The 17,590-nt window shown below is 40.5% G+C and overlaps 1 protein-coding gene and 1 non-coding gene across 5 annotated transcripts in view; one reads left to right on the forward strand and one right to left on the reverse strand.

Annotated features, from left to right (window-relative positions):
- Nr3c2 (nuclear receptor subfamily 3 group C member 2) overlaps positions 1–17,590 on the reverse strand; it is a 397,495-nt gene that overhangs the window by 300,261 nt on the left and 79,644 nt on the right. The gene's annotated exons all lie outside the window — the stretch shown is intronic.
- On the forward strand, positions 9,493–9,599 carry LOC123453800. The gene has a single exon (XR_006632978.1). It is a non-coding gene; the product is annotated as a U6 spliceosomal RNA (small nuclear RNA).

The following is a 17,590-nucleotide window of genomic DNA, read 5'->3' on the forward strand; positions in this document are numbered from 1 at the left end:
CACATTGACTCTGCTTTTAACTGCTCTGAAGGCAGAGTAGAGGTAGTGTGTGTGTGTGGAGTCTCTGACAGTGAATAAAAATGATCTGGCTTCCCTCTGCTATGGGAGTGACCACCCAGGATCACAGGACAGCACCACCTAACCCAAACATTAGCCAAATCAATGATGAATTGTGGTAACTTCTGTGGACGATTAGAAGGCTCTCACATCACAGGAAAGCCTGACTCCTCAGAGGAGTAAGGGTCCCTGAGGGGTACACACTTAAGCAAAAGACAGCAGGGAGAGTATCTCTGAAGATACTTTATCCCAAGCCCAAGTCCTGATTTCTGGGGAGTCACAAGGTCCTCCATTCATCTCAACACACCTTCCTAATCTTTATCAGTCACTCAATCATATTACAGGTCTTTCAAAGATATAAATGTATCAAAGTCATTTAAAAATATTTATGTGCATGTGTGTGTGTGAGAGAGTGTGTATGTGTGTACCAGGTCCTCAAGCCACTGAACATGAACTCGAGATTCATGTGCCACCTTGTGCATCTGGCTTATCTGGGTATGGAGAATTGAACCATGGTCCTTAGGCTTTGTAGGGAAGCACCTTAAATTCTAAACCATCTCTCCAGTCCAAAGAGATTTTTTTTTAAAAAAATATCTTATTTATTTGCAAGGAATGAGCAAGAGAGAATATGGGCATGCTCGGGTCTCTGGCTGCTGCAAATGAACTCCAAATGCATGCACCACTTTGAGCATCTGGCTTTACATGGGTACTAGGAAATCAAACTTGGGTTATTATGTTTTGCAGGCAAGTGCCTTTACAGCTGAGCCATCTCAGCCCTCCAACTCATTTTTTTGAAAATGGAAATATGACACCACTCCTAACAATTGAGACTGGGTTACTCATTTAGTCTTGCAACAAGTGTCACCTATAATTTAAAAAACAGATTTCTGCCCAAACTGTATTGTGTCAAACACCAGTGGAAAAAATGAATTGTACATGAGACAGAAAATTCTAAACAAGGTTTCACATTTCAAAATTAGTTCCCAATGGATTTCACTTAGTAATTGTAATTTAATTCAACCACATGGTATTTCAGTTAATCTTGAATTTTACTTATGTGTTTATTTATAAGTAGGGAGGCATAGGGGAAGAGAGGGGAAGAGAGGGAATATGGCTATGTCAGGGTCTCCAGCCACTGCAAATGAACTCTAGATACATGTACCATTTTATTCATTTGGCTTTACATGGGTACCAGGGAATCAAACCTGGGTTGTTAGGCCTTGTAGGCAAGCACCTCAACGACTGAGCCATCTCTCTTAATCTTGAATCTGGGTTTTGTGTCTTCTGAGTAATGTGATCATTTAACACAGTTTGTTAATTCTCATTTACTCATTCGTCTGTAACAAAACACTCATGAACTACATGAGGTTACCATACAAACTAAACTTGGATGAACACAAAATGTGACCAACATATGCTCAATGTGTCCTTCCCTCCTTCCATTTCCTATGTACCTTGACTAATAATATTTAAAAAGCAGACCACTTTCACTATATTACTTGAATTAGTGACTTTTCTCTTGCCTGCAACAAAATACTTGAGAGGAGCAACTTACGAGAGAAAGATTTTATTTTTGGCTCAGGGCTTAAGGATGTAAGTCCATCATGGTGGGGAAGGCATGGGGAAACATGGTAGCAGGTTGTTCCATGACATATGGCTAGAACTTACCTTATCATTTCCTGACAGAACAGGAAGCAGAGACTAGGCAGCCCGTGAGGTCAGGCTATAAAGCTCAAGACACATTTCTAGTGACTCATGTCCTCCAGTGAAGTTCTACTTCCCAATGGTTTCACAGAAAAGATCACCACCAGCTTAGGATCAAATGTTCAAACACAAGAGCCTATGGGGGACATTTACATCCAAACCTTATATTACACTTTGGTTTGCTGAAAAATAAGTATACATTTTTCTCCTAAACTTTGCATGACTGGACTATTGCTTTGAAGCCCATCCGTTTGGGGAAGAAGATCAGTGGATACAGAAATCACTTTTAAAAGAAATATTTAGGAAAAAAGCCATCCTCTTTCCCATGAGTTGTAATGGTGTTGAGCTCTACAGGAACTGGCATATCCCGGCGGCAAATTCCTGCAAAGAGTAATGGTACTGAGCTGCTCTCTGCAACTGCAGAGCCAACACAGAATTTATATTACATGCCTCATTTATAGTCTTAACAGTCCTCAATGTGTCATGGCCTTATGAGGGCAAAAAAAAAATTCCATTTAATAACATCTTCTACATGTATAAAATGACCATTTTTCAAAATGGTTTTCCTCATTTTATCATTACCACCATCTCACAAATTGATGGGCGTCATCATTCTATGGCATGCTGTAGCACATGGTCTAAGTGCTCATGGCCACCAAGCGAGCTATTGATAGAATCTCTTACTCAAAACCTTTTAGCATTTTGTGTGTGTGTGTGTGTGTGTGTGTGTGTGTGTGTGTGTGCGCGCGCGTGCGCGTGCATGCCAGGAATCCATTTTTAACCTACTGATATCTATGAATCCCTCTTAGAATGATGTTGTGTGTGTGTGTGTGCATCGTAACTGGACTACATGTAAACTGGTAAGATTGGCAGTGATTAAGATACTCTTAAAACATAATGCAGTAACATTCTGCTTTACTTGTATATTCAATCTCAAGATTCACACATAATACTTTATATAACATATAATGTAGTAAGAAGTCAACTGAGATTTCTATCAAAGGCAAAGTCACGAGTTCTGTTAATGTTACCAAGGCTCGTGGCACACATTCACCACCAGGGGAGGATGATAAATTTCAGTTAGATATTAGCGAACATAAAACTGTAATTGTTTTCTCCACCCAAGTTCGTGAACTTCAGAAAATTCTAGGCACTGACCCCACTGGGAGGCCAGCCAACTCTCCCAGCAAAGTTCAACAATTAATTATAAGAAAGCCACAGGGAAGCTTGAGCGATTCAGTATATGACAAAAGCTGTCCTTAATAACAAGCTCTTTAAAAAAAAAAAAATCCAACAATACAATTCCAGAAAATTCTATTACGCCAATTCAAAGCTTCTGTTTCCCAACCTCCACCAAGTTTGATAATCTTTATTAAAACAAAAATCCCCAAGAAGGTTTCAGGAATCGCAAAAGTTTTTAAAACCCTAACTCTGTTATATAATGTTGGATAAATTGACCTCAGTATGCCCATCGGAGAAAATAAAAACACTATAAGATTCCACCCCCAAGGCTATTAAGACACATGAAGACGTTTGTTTTCATTTGTCTTCCCCTCACTGTGCCCTTCACTCCATGAATCCCGTGAACCTGCAGCTGGCCCCATGGCTACAGCAGAGTCCTTCAGAACTCCACCTAGAACACCACGATGTCCTCCCTAGCAAGCCCTCAGACAACTTCATGTCTCATTCCTGGTAGACACACGGGCCACTGTCTCGGAGTCTCGGAATCTCGGAATCCAAGAGGAGGAGACACAACTGTGTTAGCACGAGGAAGGTAGCTCAGCTCCTTGAAATGACTGCTAATAGCCCTTCCTGTTGTTTTGTCACTGTTGTTTGTTTCAGATAAGGCCCTCCAGAGAAAACCCACAAGGAAATGGCTTGTAAGCCATCCCCCAGAAAACCTCTGTCACTTTTCTGGGTGGCTCCGAGTGAAGTTCAATTTCCTGATAGTACTGGATTCTCTGCCTGGAGTTGGTCCTGTCTGGCATCTCTGAATGTGCCACTCTCGTGACAATCAGACACAACACTTGCTATCCAAAGGCTCCTAGAACATGTACTGGGGACACTTAATGCACATTTGGAGGAACTCTCCCTCCTCAGCATCAGGCTGGCTTCCCTGTGCTACAGTGGTTATATATACCTGCCCAGTCTCCACAGGGCTTCCCAAAGAGAGAGAATTATTCCTTGCCAATTACCTGAATGAAATGATTAGGAATTATTCTTCTAATTCATATCCATTTGTTTTAGAACATTTAGAAATTCTAGGAGATGCGCTAGAACAGAAATAAATTGTTAAATTAATTCCAAGATCAGTGCTAACCTGATCAAGTCAAAGTTGATGTATTTTAACAGAACAATGTCTCCATTTTTGTATCATCAGGTCTGAAGTGTTTACATACATGAAGCAAAGATGAAACCTACAAAACCACCTTAAAATTCTCCTTTGTGGACTGGAGAGATGGTTCAGTGATTAAGACACTTGTTTGTAAAGCCTGACAACCCTGGTTCTATTGCCCAGGGCTCACATCAAGCCAACTGTGCAGCGTGGTGCGTGCATCTAGAGCTCATCTGTGGTGACTGGAGGTCCCTGCTTGCCGATTCCCTCTGTTTTTCTTCTATTTCACTCTGCTTGCAAATAAATAAGAATAGTTTTTAAAATTCTGCTTTGTTTTAAAGGCAGACTGAACACTCCACTGTTGAATGCCAAAAGCTAAAATTATGAAAAATCCCCACCCAACTGTACAATAATAATTGAAATAAACTTCCTACAACACAGGAGCTTATTAATAAAAATATAGATAAATTATAATGGACACATGACTTCAATAATACCTGTTTAAAAACTACTGTTTTTGAATTTTTTTTTTCCTTATAGGGTTTGGTAACACTGTCAATCTATTAAGAAGTTAAAAAAGAAAAACACCCTCTTATATAATAGTGGAAAGATGCATGTTACTCTAAGAACTTGGAAGAGTATTCTGTCATTTCTAGGGTTACCCCTATAGGCAAGAGTTCACATGAAAATGCAACTTGCTTCCAGCACTTCTCCATTTGAGTTGCTACCAAAAACACCTTTTAAAAATCAAGCTACATCATATGTTGCATTTTTCATGATATTGTGTATTTTCCTGCCTTTCAGAAATTTCATAGAGTTACTGGGTGGTTTCAATGAATAGAATCATTTGGGCTGATACATCCACCACCAAAATATTACATATAAACCCAACTGTTACAAGCCTTCAGCATATTATGATTTTTCTTTGGGGCTATGTTGTATCACATAAATACAATTGTACTGTTTAAAAAAAATTCAACAATTTAGGTGAAAACTCTTTGAGTATTTGAAAGTTTGAACATATTCTCAAATAATCTGGAAACATGTCTGCCCATTAAAATTCAGTTTGGGTTTAATATGAAAAATGTTAACACACCAAACGAATTCCAGCTAAGCAATCATGTATAAACATAGATATTAGCTTGACACTTAAAGACAGGCTGCTGAAGTGAATGATGAGGCCGTTAGCTTGAGCTCTTCAGCTCATTAGCCGAACCACAATCCCAACCTAATATCCACACAGTCACAAAGGCAAGCATAATATACCTCCCAAGTTTAGGGAACTACACAAATTTTTCATTACGCCCATCATGAAGGATTTATGCCCTGCATTACGTTAGTCACAGTGATGGGAGAACTAGGACAGTCTTGGAGGAAAAAGTTAACTTCTGAGAAACATACACACACCCCAAAGCCCTGCGTTTCTCAGGTATTGGCACGGAGGCAACAATCTTTCTTCCTTTTTTTTTTTTTTTTTTTTTCTGTCTTCTGTCAGCTACCCATAAAGCCCACACCTGGTCTCCAGGTGCCCTCTCCAATTGTCCCTCTCCCTCCATCCCCATTCACCAGTTATGTGCTACTCATCAGAAGCATTCCCTCTCTTGATGTCCTTGCCTGGGAGGGTGGTGGACCAACCTCTCTCCACCTCTGCCAGCCTTTCTCCGATCCCACGGACTCCAGTCACCCTACCAGGACTTGCTGCGTCGCTTGGGCATAGGTTCTTTCAGCTTCTCCTTGCGACTCCTGGGGTTGACTTGTGGTAGGAGGATGTGTCCTCATGACAGCTACTCTCTTCCTTAGATGGGATGTGCTTTAATGTCAACAGTGTATAGTCAGTCTTTCCCTAGACTCAGGCACAGCAACCACGATGAGAGTCCGGTGCCTTACACATCAGCAGAGATTGCCTTCTGTGGTAGTTTGAATGGATGGCCCCCACGATATTCAGTTTTTTATTGTTTGTAGTTTGCAGCCACCTGGCTGAAGGCAATGTCAGTGGGCAGATCTTAAGGTGTGGTGGTGGGTTTCAGATTTCAATCTAAAGATATGCAAAGTGTGCCTGGCTGGAGTTCCTAAAGAATGCTATGTGGCTTTTGGCATTTAGGCTTATGCTTCTCTCTCTCTCTCTCTCTGCTTGGTCTTGTAAAGGCAGGCCAGCTTTTTCTGCCATTTGTGGAACTTCCCCCGGATCTGCAAGCTTCAATAAATATCCCTTCCTCCGTAACTAAGCCTGGTCAGGAAGTTCATCTCAGTGAACCTGAAGCTGTCTGCTATACCTTCTAAACGTGGGAGACCATGAAAGATAGCTGGGTGGGGGGGGGGGGCGAAGACCAGAAGTGGGTAGGAAGATGACACTGGAGAGCAAGGAGTGAGTAAAAGAAAAGGCAGGTCCACAGAAAAGCATAAATCAGTAAGTCTTAGACGTGGATACCGTCATTTGAAGGGCCCTGGCCCTCTAGGTCCAGCTGGCCTTTCCTGAAGGCACAGTCCCGTGGAGACAGACTTTGTCTTTGGTGTTCTGGGGCTGCTCTACCTGACCCACCAACTTTCTCTCTTGGCTTTTGCTGCATTTGTTGCATGCAGCTCCTTTCTCACTCCCCTCCCCTCTTTGTTGCCACTGACAACACTCTGTAAATATACAGTCTGTGATTTAGAATCCTTGGGAAGTAGTGGGGCTGGTCACACTTGGCAATTACCTGTCAGCAGGGAAGAAATTTATATCCTTTAATCTAGTGTATATATAAAAAAAAAAACAAACCTAGAATGGATTACAAGGCCAAGCATCTACACTGCGATTCCACCTGGCATTGTGTTAATGACTTTAAGTGGTTTGCAAAATGTTTGCTCTCAATGGGCAAAATGAAAGGCTCTAGAAAATCTCTAAATAGCCATAACATGAATTAAAAATAAATTAGATTATAATTACACATTGATGTACATAAGCCATCTTTCAACCTGCTTAATTTGTACCCCCAAACACACACACATTTTATAACATTTGTTCATAAAAATATATATGTCCCCATGAGTAGCATTTTCAGAACCATCTATGTCACCTTGAAGCATGACAAATTAGAGGTAAACTTAACGCACACAAGTGGTAAGAGAATGGAGAATGGAAAGTTGGAATTCAAATACCTCAACACTCAGAGTGCAATCATGCTCATCATCTCTCTTACATCCTTTCATTTATACTACTACCCGTCCTTTTTGTGTTTGGCAAAAGGGTTGGGCCCACTGTGAAGTCACTAATTAAGTTCTTTTCTTGTATTTGAACATTTTATTTTACTTGTGTGAGAGAGAAAGAGGCACAAGAGGGGGTGGGGAGAATTGGCACACCAAGGCCTCCAGCCATTGCAAACAAACTTCAGACGCCTCTGGCTTATGTGGATCCTGAGGAATTTGAAGCTGGGTCCTTTGACTTTGCAGGCAATGTCTTAACTGCTAAGCCATCTCTCCAGCCTATTAAGGCCTTTTCTAGAGATGCTTATCTGCTCCCTTGGCAGTTTATTAACAAAAGTGACCAGACAGCAAGATTCGTTCCCTGAACTCATGGCTAACCAGATTGGATATCACCATTTCTCCACAGACCACAAAGGTACTCATGCCAATCGATGGTCGGGGTGGCTAGAACCAGGCCACACTATCTCACAAACAGTAACTTTCTAAATCAGTGACAGGGACACTTTCATGCACCCTGGCACGATGCAGACAGCCCATCCCTAGGAACATACGCACTTTAAAGCATTCTAACGGTGGTGATGGACAGTGAGCTCTGCCCCCAGGAGCACGGATAACGAGTGACAGGTGCAAGCCAACTGGCTGGGAGACCGCCATGCAATCTGACCACAGAACAAACGGAGCCCTGAGCCTTATGGGAAGAGGCTGGTTCCTTGGGGCCCACAAGCCCCAGGACTGACCAGGTCAGAGAGGTCAAGGAAGACACGACAGCCCATACCAGAGCTCTGCACCCAGCTTCTTTCTACTGGCTGCTTACCTTATTCTGGGGCAGCATTAAGCAGCCTCGAGGCCAACCAGTGAAAATAATTCAACAGTACAAGAATACTTTTCATGCGATGCAACGGAAGGGTTTCTGCTCAGTTTTATTTTGCTAAGGTCTTTCGTGTGAATGTAATCGTAAAAGTGGTGTGGTTAGAAGAGACATGTAATTAACTTCTTACATGACTCTTTTCAAATACTGTATGTTTGTGTTACTATGAGCATATGCAGAACAGACACACATATATTGCTTTGGGTAAAATCACATGGAATGCTGTAAAAAAAAAATCAAGGATCATAGTAGGAATTTCTTCAACTGTAAAATTCATAAGAAATTGAAATGGGTGAAATGGGGTGGGTTAAATATCTGAACAAAGAAAGAATATAATCTAATAGTCTTATTTGCTTTATTAATATAAAGAATCTGGGCTGGAGAGATGGCTTAGTGGTTAAGGACCCAGCTCCATTCCTCAGGATCCATGTAAGCCAGATGCATAAGGTGGTACATGCATTTGGAGTTTGACTGCAGCGGCTAAAAGCCCTGGCACACCCATTCTCTCCTTCTCTCTATCTGCCGCTTTCTTCCCCCTCGCCTCAAAGAAATAAATAAAAAATAAATATCTTAAAACATAATCTGACTTACCAGTATGTAAGACTATTAAAGTATTAGGAGTATGAAGCTCCTTTCATCATTTTTAATTTTCATAAGTACATTGGACCGTTTTTCTGGACGTGTCTAAAGAGGGAACTAAATAATACATTTCCAAGGGGTTTGGATTTGATTTTTTAATTTCACAATTCTGTAAACATACATACAGAACAGGCTTCCAGAGGCACCCCTTACAAGAGAATTAAACATGCATAGCATGTCATATAAAAGTAAAAAATGTCCTAATGCTGGGCCTAAGCAGTCCCTTTACATGTCATGCCTAATTCATCAGGGAGGGAAAAATAGATAAAAAGTTACTTTCTATGGTTTGACTCTGGAATGCCCCCCAAAGGTACCAAAGGTTAAAAGGTTAGTCCCCAGCTTGTTATTCTGAGAGGACAATAGAAACTTTGAGATGTGGAGACTAGGTTTTGTGATTGTGGGTACTATTTGCAGAGAAGATCTTGGGACACATTTCTTACTCTATTTCTCTCTCTCTTGTTTTTGTCCATGAGGTGAGCAACATCCTCTACCACATAGTCTTGATGTGCTGTCTCATCACAGCCCAAAGGCTGCAAGGTTTACCAATCGTGAACTGAAACCTCCAAAGACAGTGAGCCAAAATAAACCTTTCTCCGTAGGTATTTTGTTCTAATGACAAAAACTTTAACATAATATTCAAAGCACCAAGACATTGAAAACTATATGAAACAAGCTTACACTATACATTTTCCTTAAAACTGTGATGAAAGTGCTCACTTCGGCAGCACATATACTAAAATTGGAACGATACAGAGAAGATTAGCATGGCCCCTGCACAAGGACGACACGCAAATTCGTGAAGCGTTCCATATTTTTTTTCAAATAAATAAAAAATGAACAATTTTTTAAAAAAATAACTGTGATGAAATGAAAATATCTAATGTGATTCTTATGGATTTGAGAGTCAGGTATGATGGGAAAGACACTGTAAAACTGTAAAGTTGAAGAAACTAAGGATTTAGGTAAGTCTAAAAGTGTGCAAACTAGTGAATGACCGAATACAAAATTACAAAAGGAGTAAGAAGAGCAGACTCAACTTTTCAATGCTTTTTCATGAAAAGGAGGATTTCTTTGCCTTTCATTTCATTCATTCAAACAGTTACCAGATACGATCTACAGGTTCCCTCCTAGTCCAAAGAGAAATAGCAATGAATGTTGTTTATATAACTACTTATGGTCATAAATTTAGCAGAATGTATTTAAAACTAGAAGTAAAATATCCCAGCAAGTTTTAGAAAACATGTTCTTTCAGACATAAATAATCTGAATTAAGATGTAGTATCTCATCAGATGTAACTATAGATACCATCCTCGGTCTTAAATAAAAAGCTGTACCTATAAATACATCAAAGTGGAGAGATGTCTAACATTCTGAAAGTCTCCATTGTGACTTAGCAATGGCTGCTACAGCATTGTAGATGCTCTCATGGCATGTTGTTAAAGATGTGGAGCAGCTCCTCTTGCTGACATGGCTTGTTCATCCTTCCTTCAGACAAAATCCTTGATATTGACCACTAGTGCTCAGTGATTCTATTCAGGTCCTTGGGGGTTCTGTGATCTGAAACCTCAGCATCTCGGAGGTGGGCAGGCAAAGCTACGCCTACAAGACATTTTCTTAACATGCAAGAAACCCATTCCCTCACATCATAAGAAGAATATTTCTTACTGACAGAAGAAAATAAATGCCTATAAGTGACCTGACTCTTAGCAACTTATTTTAAATAATATATTATGAAGTTCCAAGAACAACTTATCAGACAGAAAAATGAAAACAGTGAATTTTTCTTTTAAAGCCACATTTGTCTCTCTTATTTTTTTAATACTATTTATTTATTTATTTTGAGAGAGAGAAATAGGCAGGTGGGGGGGGGGGAGAGAGAGAGAGAATGGGCACACCATGGCATCCAGCCACTGTAAACAAACTCCAGACGCATATGCCCCCCTGTGCATCTGGCTTATGTGGATCCTGGGGAACTGAACCTTAGTCCCTTGGCTTTGCAGGCAAGTTCCTCAACTGCCAACGCATCACCCTAGCCCCAAAACAGTGAGTTTCTTTACTGTTCATTAAACCTTAAACTAAGACATTCACAGGACATTAAAACAAGGATAATAATCAAGATGAAATATTCTCATCTTCCACTGGTTTTTGACCATTCTGCTAATAGCTTAACCCCTTTCAACAACTTTCCTACCTCTTAAATGGTGCAAAATCTGGAGGAATTATATTACTACAGTTCTGAACTACTTGAAGTTGACTTTTAACTAATATCTGACTATATACCTGCATACCTACACACATGTATATTTTACAATTTGAAACCAAAAGCATAGCAAGAAGGTAAACATCCTTGAAAGGATGTTTGGCTGAACCAGTTCTCTATGGAAACAGAGCATCATTCTAGGGGGATTAAATGTTAGTTCTTACTACATTAAGTAGTAACAACATGCTTTCACTTCCTCCAGACAGAGTTCTTTTTATTCATCTTCGTTTCCAACAGGAGTCAATTTCCATCAACATATCAAGCTTCTGGTGCCCATGGCACCTTTCTTTCTGCTTGGATGCCTGTCCTCCTGCCCCTCCCTTGTGTAGGTACCCCCGTTGATTCTATAAGGCCAGCTCCAGTCATTCTTCTGAGGCAGTCTGGCATCATTTCATCCCACCACTCACGCTCATGGCTCTGCCTCCAGTGCACATCTGTTCATTCATCTGACTTACAACTAATATCCAACCTCACATTGTTACCCAGACACATACATGCTTCCTCCAAGTACTTGTAAATCCTCAATAAAGGTTTGCCAACCTCAATTCAAATATGACATTTTTTTTTCTTAAATGTTAAAACTGAAGTTTAGTATAGTCACACATACCATATAATTTTAACTCAGGCAATGCTTACATTATATCTGTGAAAGACATTATCCTCACTTCAGAGGTAAAGAACTTCAGAGTAGGATTGTATCAGTGAGTGGATTCCCAGGGATCCAAATTCGTGGGGCATGGAACCAGACTCAAATGGTTGGCATGGATTCCAGGTCCTACAGCAGCCTCTCATGATGAGATGTGTTCATTAGTCAGAGATTTACACTGAACCACTGTACTTTAAAATGACCATATACCATCATCTGAAAGCCATGGCCACATACACTCCATGAATGAAATTCAATGACCGCCTATCATAAAGAAAAAGTATTCTAAAGTAAGTGGGAACTAATTTTGAATGTTTAAAAACATGCTCCAAGTTTTTAGGTCTTGCAGCATTTTTAGATTTGCATGAAAGAGATGCTCTACTCATAAAATCCTAAAATCTATTCAAATGCTTAAAACCTAAAATAAAATCCAGAATCCGATACATTTCTAGACCTAAGCATACTGGAGAAGGAACATTTAACCTGCATAAGAAAACCAAGTTAACATGGTAGAAGAGGAGGTTTACTGTAAAGTTCAGACTAAGTTTTCTAATATTGCAATTTATATAGCTACATCATTATTTATTTATTTTTTTAAGTTTAGTTTTAGCTGACACAAAATCACAAAAGATATTCACGGGGTATATATGATATTATACCAGCATTCTTTGAACATATATAAAATATTCACTACATCAGAATGTTATATTCTTATCACTTACAAAATCTAGCCTATAATAAAGGTGAAATAATCATGGATTTTTTTTTTTTTTTGGTCTAGACTCTTTTTTGTATTGGAAGAAGGCCTGCAGAACATCCAATACTCTTCACTATCTCGTGGGTGAGGAGACCGGGTCTGGAGTTACTGGCTATCTACGAGGTCGCACTACTGTTAAAAGCAAGTCAGAGTAAGAAGTGAGCTTCTCTCATTTCTTTATTCACTATGCTGGTGGCACTGCATACAAATTGTTTTATTCTGAAAACAACCAACATGACCTACATATGCCAACACTGAACAGAACCCCAGGGGGTCCTTACAGGGCTTTTCTCAAAATCAGAAATTTTGTATGAGAAAATGCAGGCATACGTAACCAATATGTTTTGCCCGCATTTTGAAATTGTTTTCAGTTAATCTAACGAAAATATTCCTAAAGTTAAAAACATAAAATGGTATAAGAAAATTGGCCACAGTGACTTGTGGAGCATCTTTGTAGACCCTGGATATTCTCCACCTACATATGTTTAGATCCCACCGCACAACCCAGAGACTGACATTAAATCTGTCTGACAATGTGCACAAGATTCTCTGCTCTTACTTGTATCTGAAAGTAATCACTTACATCCTAGTGACAGTTCCTTTTAGTAAGAAAATAATTAATGAGTGAAATGAAGAAGTAAATATGTTGACATGTGTCTGTCATAAAAATAATTTCAATGTCAGTAAAGTATGAAGAAACAATACACATGATCATAGCTTGATTTTTTTTTTCAAAAACCAATAATGACAATGTATCTGTAATTTCTACTAAGGCCTAGAAGTTGGTTCTATATGCAAAAACAAACAAACAAACAAAAATCAATAAAAGTACAGATTTCTTATCTTTTGACAAAATCATCTTTATATCAAGAAAGTATTTTCTGCTTCCTGGCATCTCTATTTTAATACCACAGCAAGTAGCCCTTCCAAAAACACGAGATTTCCAAGCTTTTTCTTAAATTGAAAGAAGAAAGTTCTGAAAGCAAAGGGACACGGGACACGCCCTGGAGTTGAAAGGCTGAGTGCTACACCCTTCCCTGTGTCCTTTTTCCAAGTCAGCTGCAGTCACACAGATTCTGACCCCGAAGGGGGCTGGGGGGAGGGGGAGAAGCCAGCAAGGTCACCGAGGAAGCTGGCACTGGACAGAAGACAGAGTCTAAAACCCAAAGTATCCCAATATACGCACAGGTAGGAGAATATAGCCGAAATGGCCAAAGAACGCACAGGAAATCACCTATGCGGAATCTATTCTTAGAAGAATGTGTGCACAGTTCTCTACAGCACACCCAGATCCCCACACAGTTTTCTGAAGTCTTGTGTGGACATCATCCTTGTAAAACTTAAAGAAGAGTACTAAAGTGTTTAAGCTAAGTGCTCACTCCACCAGGAATCCACCCAAGGTTAGGAACATGGCCAAAAAAGCAAAGGACTGTGGGTGATCCCGCCCCCCCCCCAACTCCCCATCCATAACAACTGTTTTTTTTTTTCTCTCTCTCTTAGAAGAGAAGAAACTCTTCAGGGTAGAAGGGGAAAGTAAATAAAAGGAAGAACTGTAATTCTTGAGCTGGTGCCAGTTTACAGTATTTTCTGAAAAGGAGCTGCGCCACAGCTTGGCGGGCAGCCATATTTACAGTAGTGTTTTCCCCAACAGGGAGAACAATGGGCTTCGTGTGGAGCTGTGGCTGCCCTGCAGAAGGCTGTGCAAGGAAGGAATGTGGCCCAATGCAAGGGACCCTTTTCTCCTCTGGGCCCTGGCTCTGCTGCGAGACACCATGGGCACACGAGGGTGAAGGAGGGCTCCACACGCCAGCAGTCATGAGTTACTGTTCAAAGAACCACGCAGTTCACCATAGCAAAAGCCCAGCCTATTCATTTACTTTTAATATTTGGTATTTCAGATAACTTCACCAAGATGCTAAGCACCACTGGCAAATCTTCCCAGAATGATGAAACCCGAAAGCAAGAGTCCTAAGGTGAATCGAGGGTTCCACTTTTCTTGGTGAGATTTAAAATACACGTGTAAGAACTGGACACACAGTTCAGTCATAAAAGTGCTTGCCTTGACAAAAAAAAAAAAAAAAAAAAGAGCATCTGAGTTTTCAATGTCCAGAACCCACTTTAGCAAAAGCTGGGCATGGTGTTACCCACTGGTAAACCCAGGGCTAAGGAGGCTAGAGGTAGGCGGTGGGAGGGCAGGGGAATCTCTTGTAGGCTAGCCTACTTGGTGAGCTCCCAGCCAATCAGTGACTCTGTCTCAAAAAGTGGGTGGTCTTTGATAAATGACACCCAAAGTTGTTCCCTGGCCTCCACATGCACACACACATACGCCATAGACACAAAGATACACACACACCCCTTGTACAAAGACAGTTGTGGTGGCTCAGGCCAACAAATCCAGCACTCAAAAGACTGAGGTGGGGCATTATTCTGAATTTGAGGTTAGCCTGCAAGTTAGCTTGGGCTACAGTGAATCCCTGAATCAAAAAATTTAATGAAAATAAATAAAAGTACAGTCATACTGTGTTACTAGAAATTTTAAACAGATAGGTCAATAATATCAGGAAAATTACAGACTATACCTATTTTAATATAGTATATCCTTAGATTCAATCCATAACTAAAATGTATAGTTTTTTTTGACCCACATTAAAATCAATAATCACAAATCTTCCACTTTGAAGTTATACTATTTTGTATTGGCATTTCTAAATATCTTGGATTATACATTGAACGTTCTTTTTAAAAAAACAACTGCCATTTTATGTTCTCACTGAGATTTTGTTGTAGTAAAAGAGGAAAAAAAGTAAATAAGTATAATATATACATTATTCTACTCTGATAACTGCTGCATAAAAGAAAAAAAAAAAAAAGAATGGAAGACTAGGACCTGGAGCACCAAGGAGATAAAATTTTAGATAGAAATGAAGGTCTCTATGGAAGGTACATTTGGGGTTCACACCTGCATGATACGAGGGTGCTAACTAACCTTGAGGATCAGGAAAAAGAACTAGTTAGCTAGCTATTCTTATCAGCAAATGACGGGGCTCCCTGGGGGATAAGTAAGCATGTTCAACCCCTGTGAAGCTTTTCCCCAAGGGGAGGGATAACACAGGGTTTTACTTAAAAATAGACGCTGTTCACACACACAGAGACAGGGAGCTGGCTCGTCGGCAGGGCCACCAGCAGCTGGTAAGAATGTCAAAGAGAAGAGGGAGGGGAGGACAGGCCTGGAGACAAAGTCCTAGGTGGAAGAGGCATCTTTGGGAAGGCTGGGGAGCTAGGAGAGGATGGCTTACAGCCAGGTCGGGGCTTCTACGGCAGGTGGGCTACCAAAGACTTCAGTTCTGCTCTGCTTTGATTGCGGAGGTATGCTTCTTGCCGAGGTAGATGGGGGTCAGGAATTTCACTTGGATATAGGCAGCAACAAGGAGCGACTTCTGGTGCCAAGAATGTAGCAGGACAGGGGTGTGCCTCCTAAAAAGACCACAGTGTGAGCACATCACAGAGATCCTGGTGCCACTTCAAGGGGCTAGCCAGACTTGAGTAACAGGTGTGCCAGATATGGAGAGATGGAGCAGGACAGCCAGCCAGAGTGCTTTCCTCAAATGCTCCATTCTATAACTCCTGGATGTGCCATGGGAGGTATAACGTGAACTTGGAGGATTCAGTTTCCTTATAATCTGGATGCCTGGGGGCTAGTAAGAAATAAGTAATTGAAAGATAATAAAAACATTTTCATGCCCATTAGGTAATCAAAATGTTTAAAGTCACTAATAATCATGGTGTTGGCTAGAATGTGAAACAAGATGACAGGATTATAAACTGTTGAAGAAGCTATCAGTGACTGTGAAGCAATGATACACCTCACCCTGGCCCCGACCATTTCATTTACAGTAAGGTACCCTCATGGGATTGTACCTTTACACAAGGGAACAAATGAAAGAATCCACTGCATTATGATTTAGGATAGACAAAGAGCACAAAGAACTTTCACCCAAAGAAGGAAAAGTCGTGTTCATACATAGAAGAGAACATTATTCAACAATGACAAAGATCTATATAATACATATCACAAAAAAACTCAGCAAAACTATCTAATACAAAACCTGCAAAATGAGCCAATGAAGACAAATTATAAAGGACAATGTGATGTGTGAAGTTTAAAAGCTGAGCCTGACATGGCGCGGCACAGCTGTAATTGCATCACTGGGGAGGCTGAGGCAGGAGAATCTTGAGTTTGAGGCCAGCCTGCAGTCTGTGGGAAGGGAAGAGAGACATAGAGGCAGGTGAGAGATTAAAAGCTAGAAGACAATGCTAAAAAGGGATTGGGGGGCTGGAGAGATGGCTCAGCAGTTAAGGTGCTTGCCTGAAAAGCCTAATGACCTGGGTTTGATTCCCTGGTAGGACCCACATCAAGCCAGATACACAATGTGGTGCATGCATACGGAGTCCGTTTGCAGTGACTAGAGGTCTTGGCACACCGATTCTCTCTCTTCTCTCTGTCTCCCTCTGCATGCAAATACATAAATAACTATTTAAAGAAAGGATCTGATGAAAATGGAGTTGAAATAAAAATTTATCTCATATTTAATTTTTTAGATAAGAAGTATAGAGATACTTCCTGTGGAAAATTAAAAATAAAGAGGACATTTTCTTTAGTGATTTAATTTAAGGCTGCAAATAAAGCTGCCGATTTTTGTAAATTATTCTTTAATACCAGAAATCCTCAAATCATGGTGGTTGGAAATGCATCAATGAATATAGGCAGAAAGAAAGGAAGGAGCCAAATCAGCGTGTGCAAGTGGGCACCAGAGAAACACACAGAAAAGCAGCAGGCTGGTTCTCCTCCCCTCTCCTTTCCTCCCTCCCTCCCTCCCTCCACACAGGCCCTCTGCTGAGCCTGAAGTCACAGAGGTAGATCACCAAGACATTAGCAGCTTTGCCAAGCCGAATGTTCAAAGGCTCTAAAGAGCGATTTTGTTAACAGCTAGGCTTCTATTCAGAAACAAGAGTTGGCAAGAGATAACAGGCTTATTTTGAGAGAATAGGGGGAAAAAATGTTATATTCTAAGTGTTCTCCAGAATTACCACTAAACAAGTCACTTCAATGCTCTAACGATGCTGCTGATAGAGGCGAGGGTGA

This window comes from Jaculus jaculus, chromosome 12, assembly GCF_020740685.1.
Source record: "Jaculus jaculus isolate mJacJac1 chromosome 12, mJacJac1.mat.Y.cur, whole genome shotgun sequence".
Lineage (NCBI taxonomy): Eukaryota > Metazoa > Chordata > Mammalia > Rodentia > Dipodidae > Jaculus > Jaculus jaculus.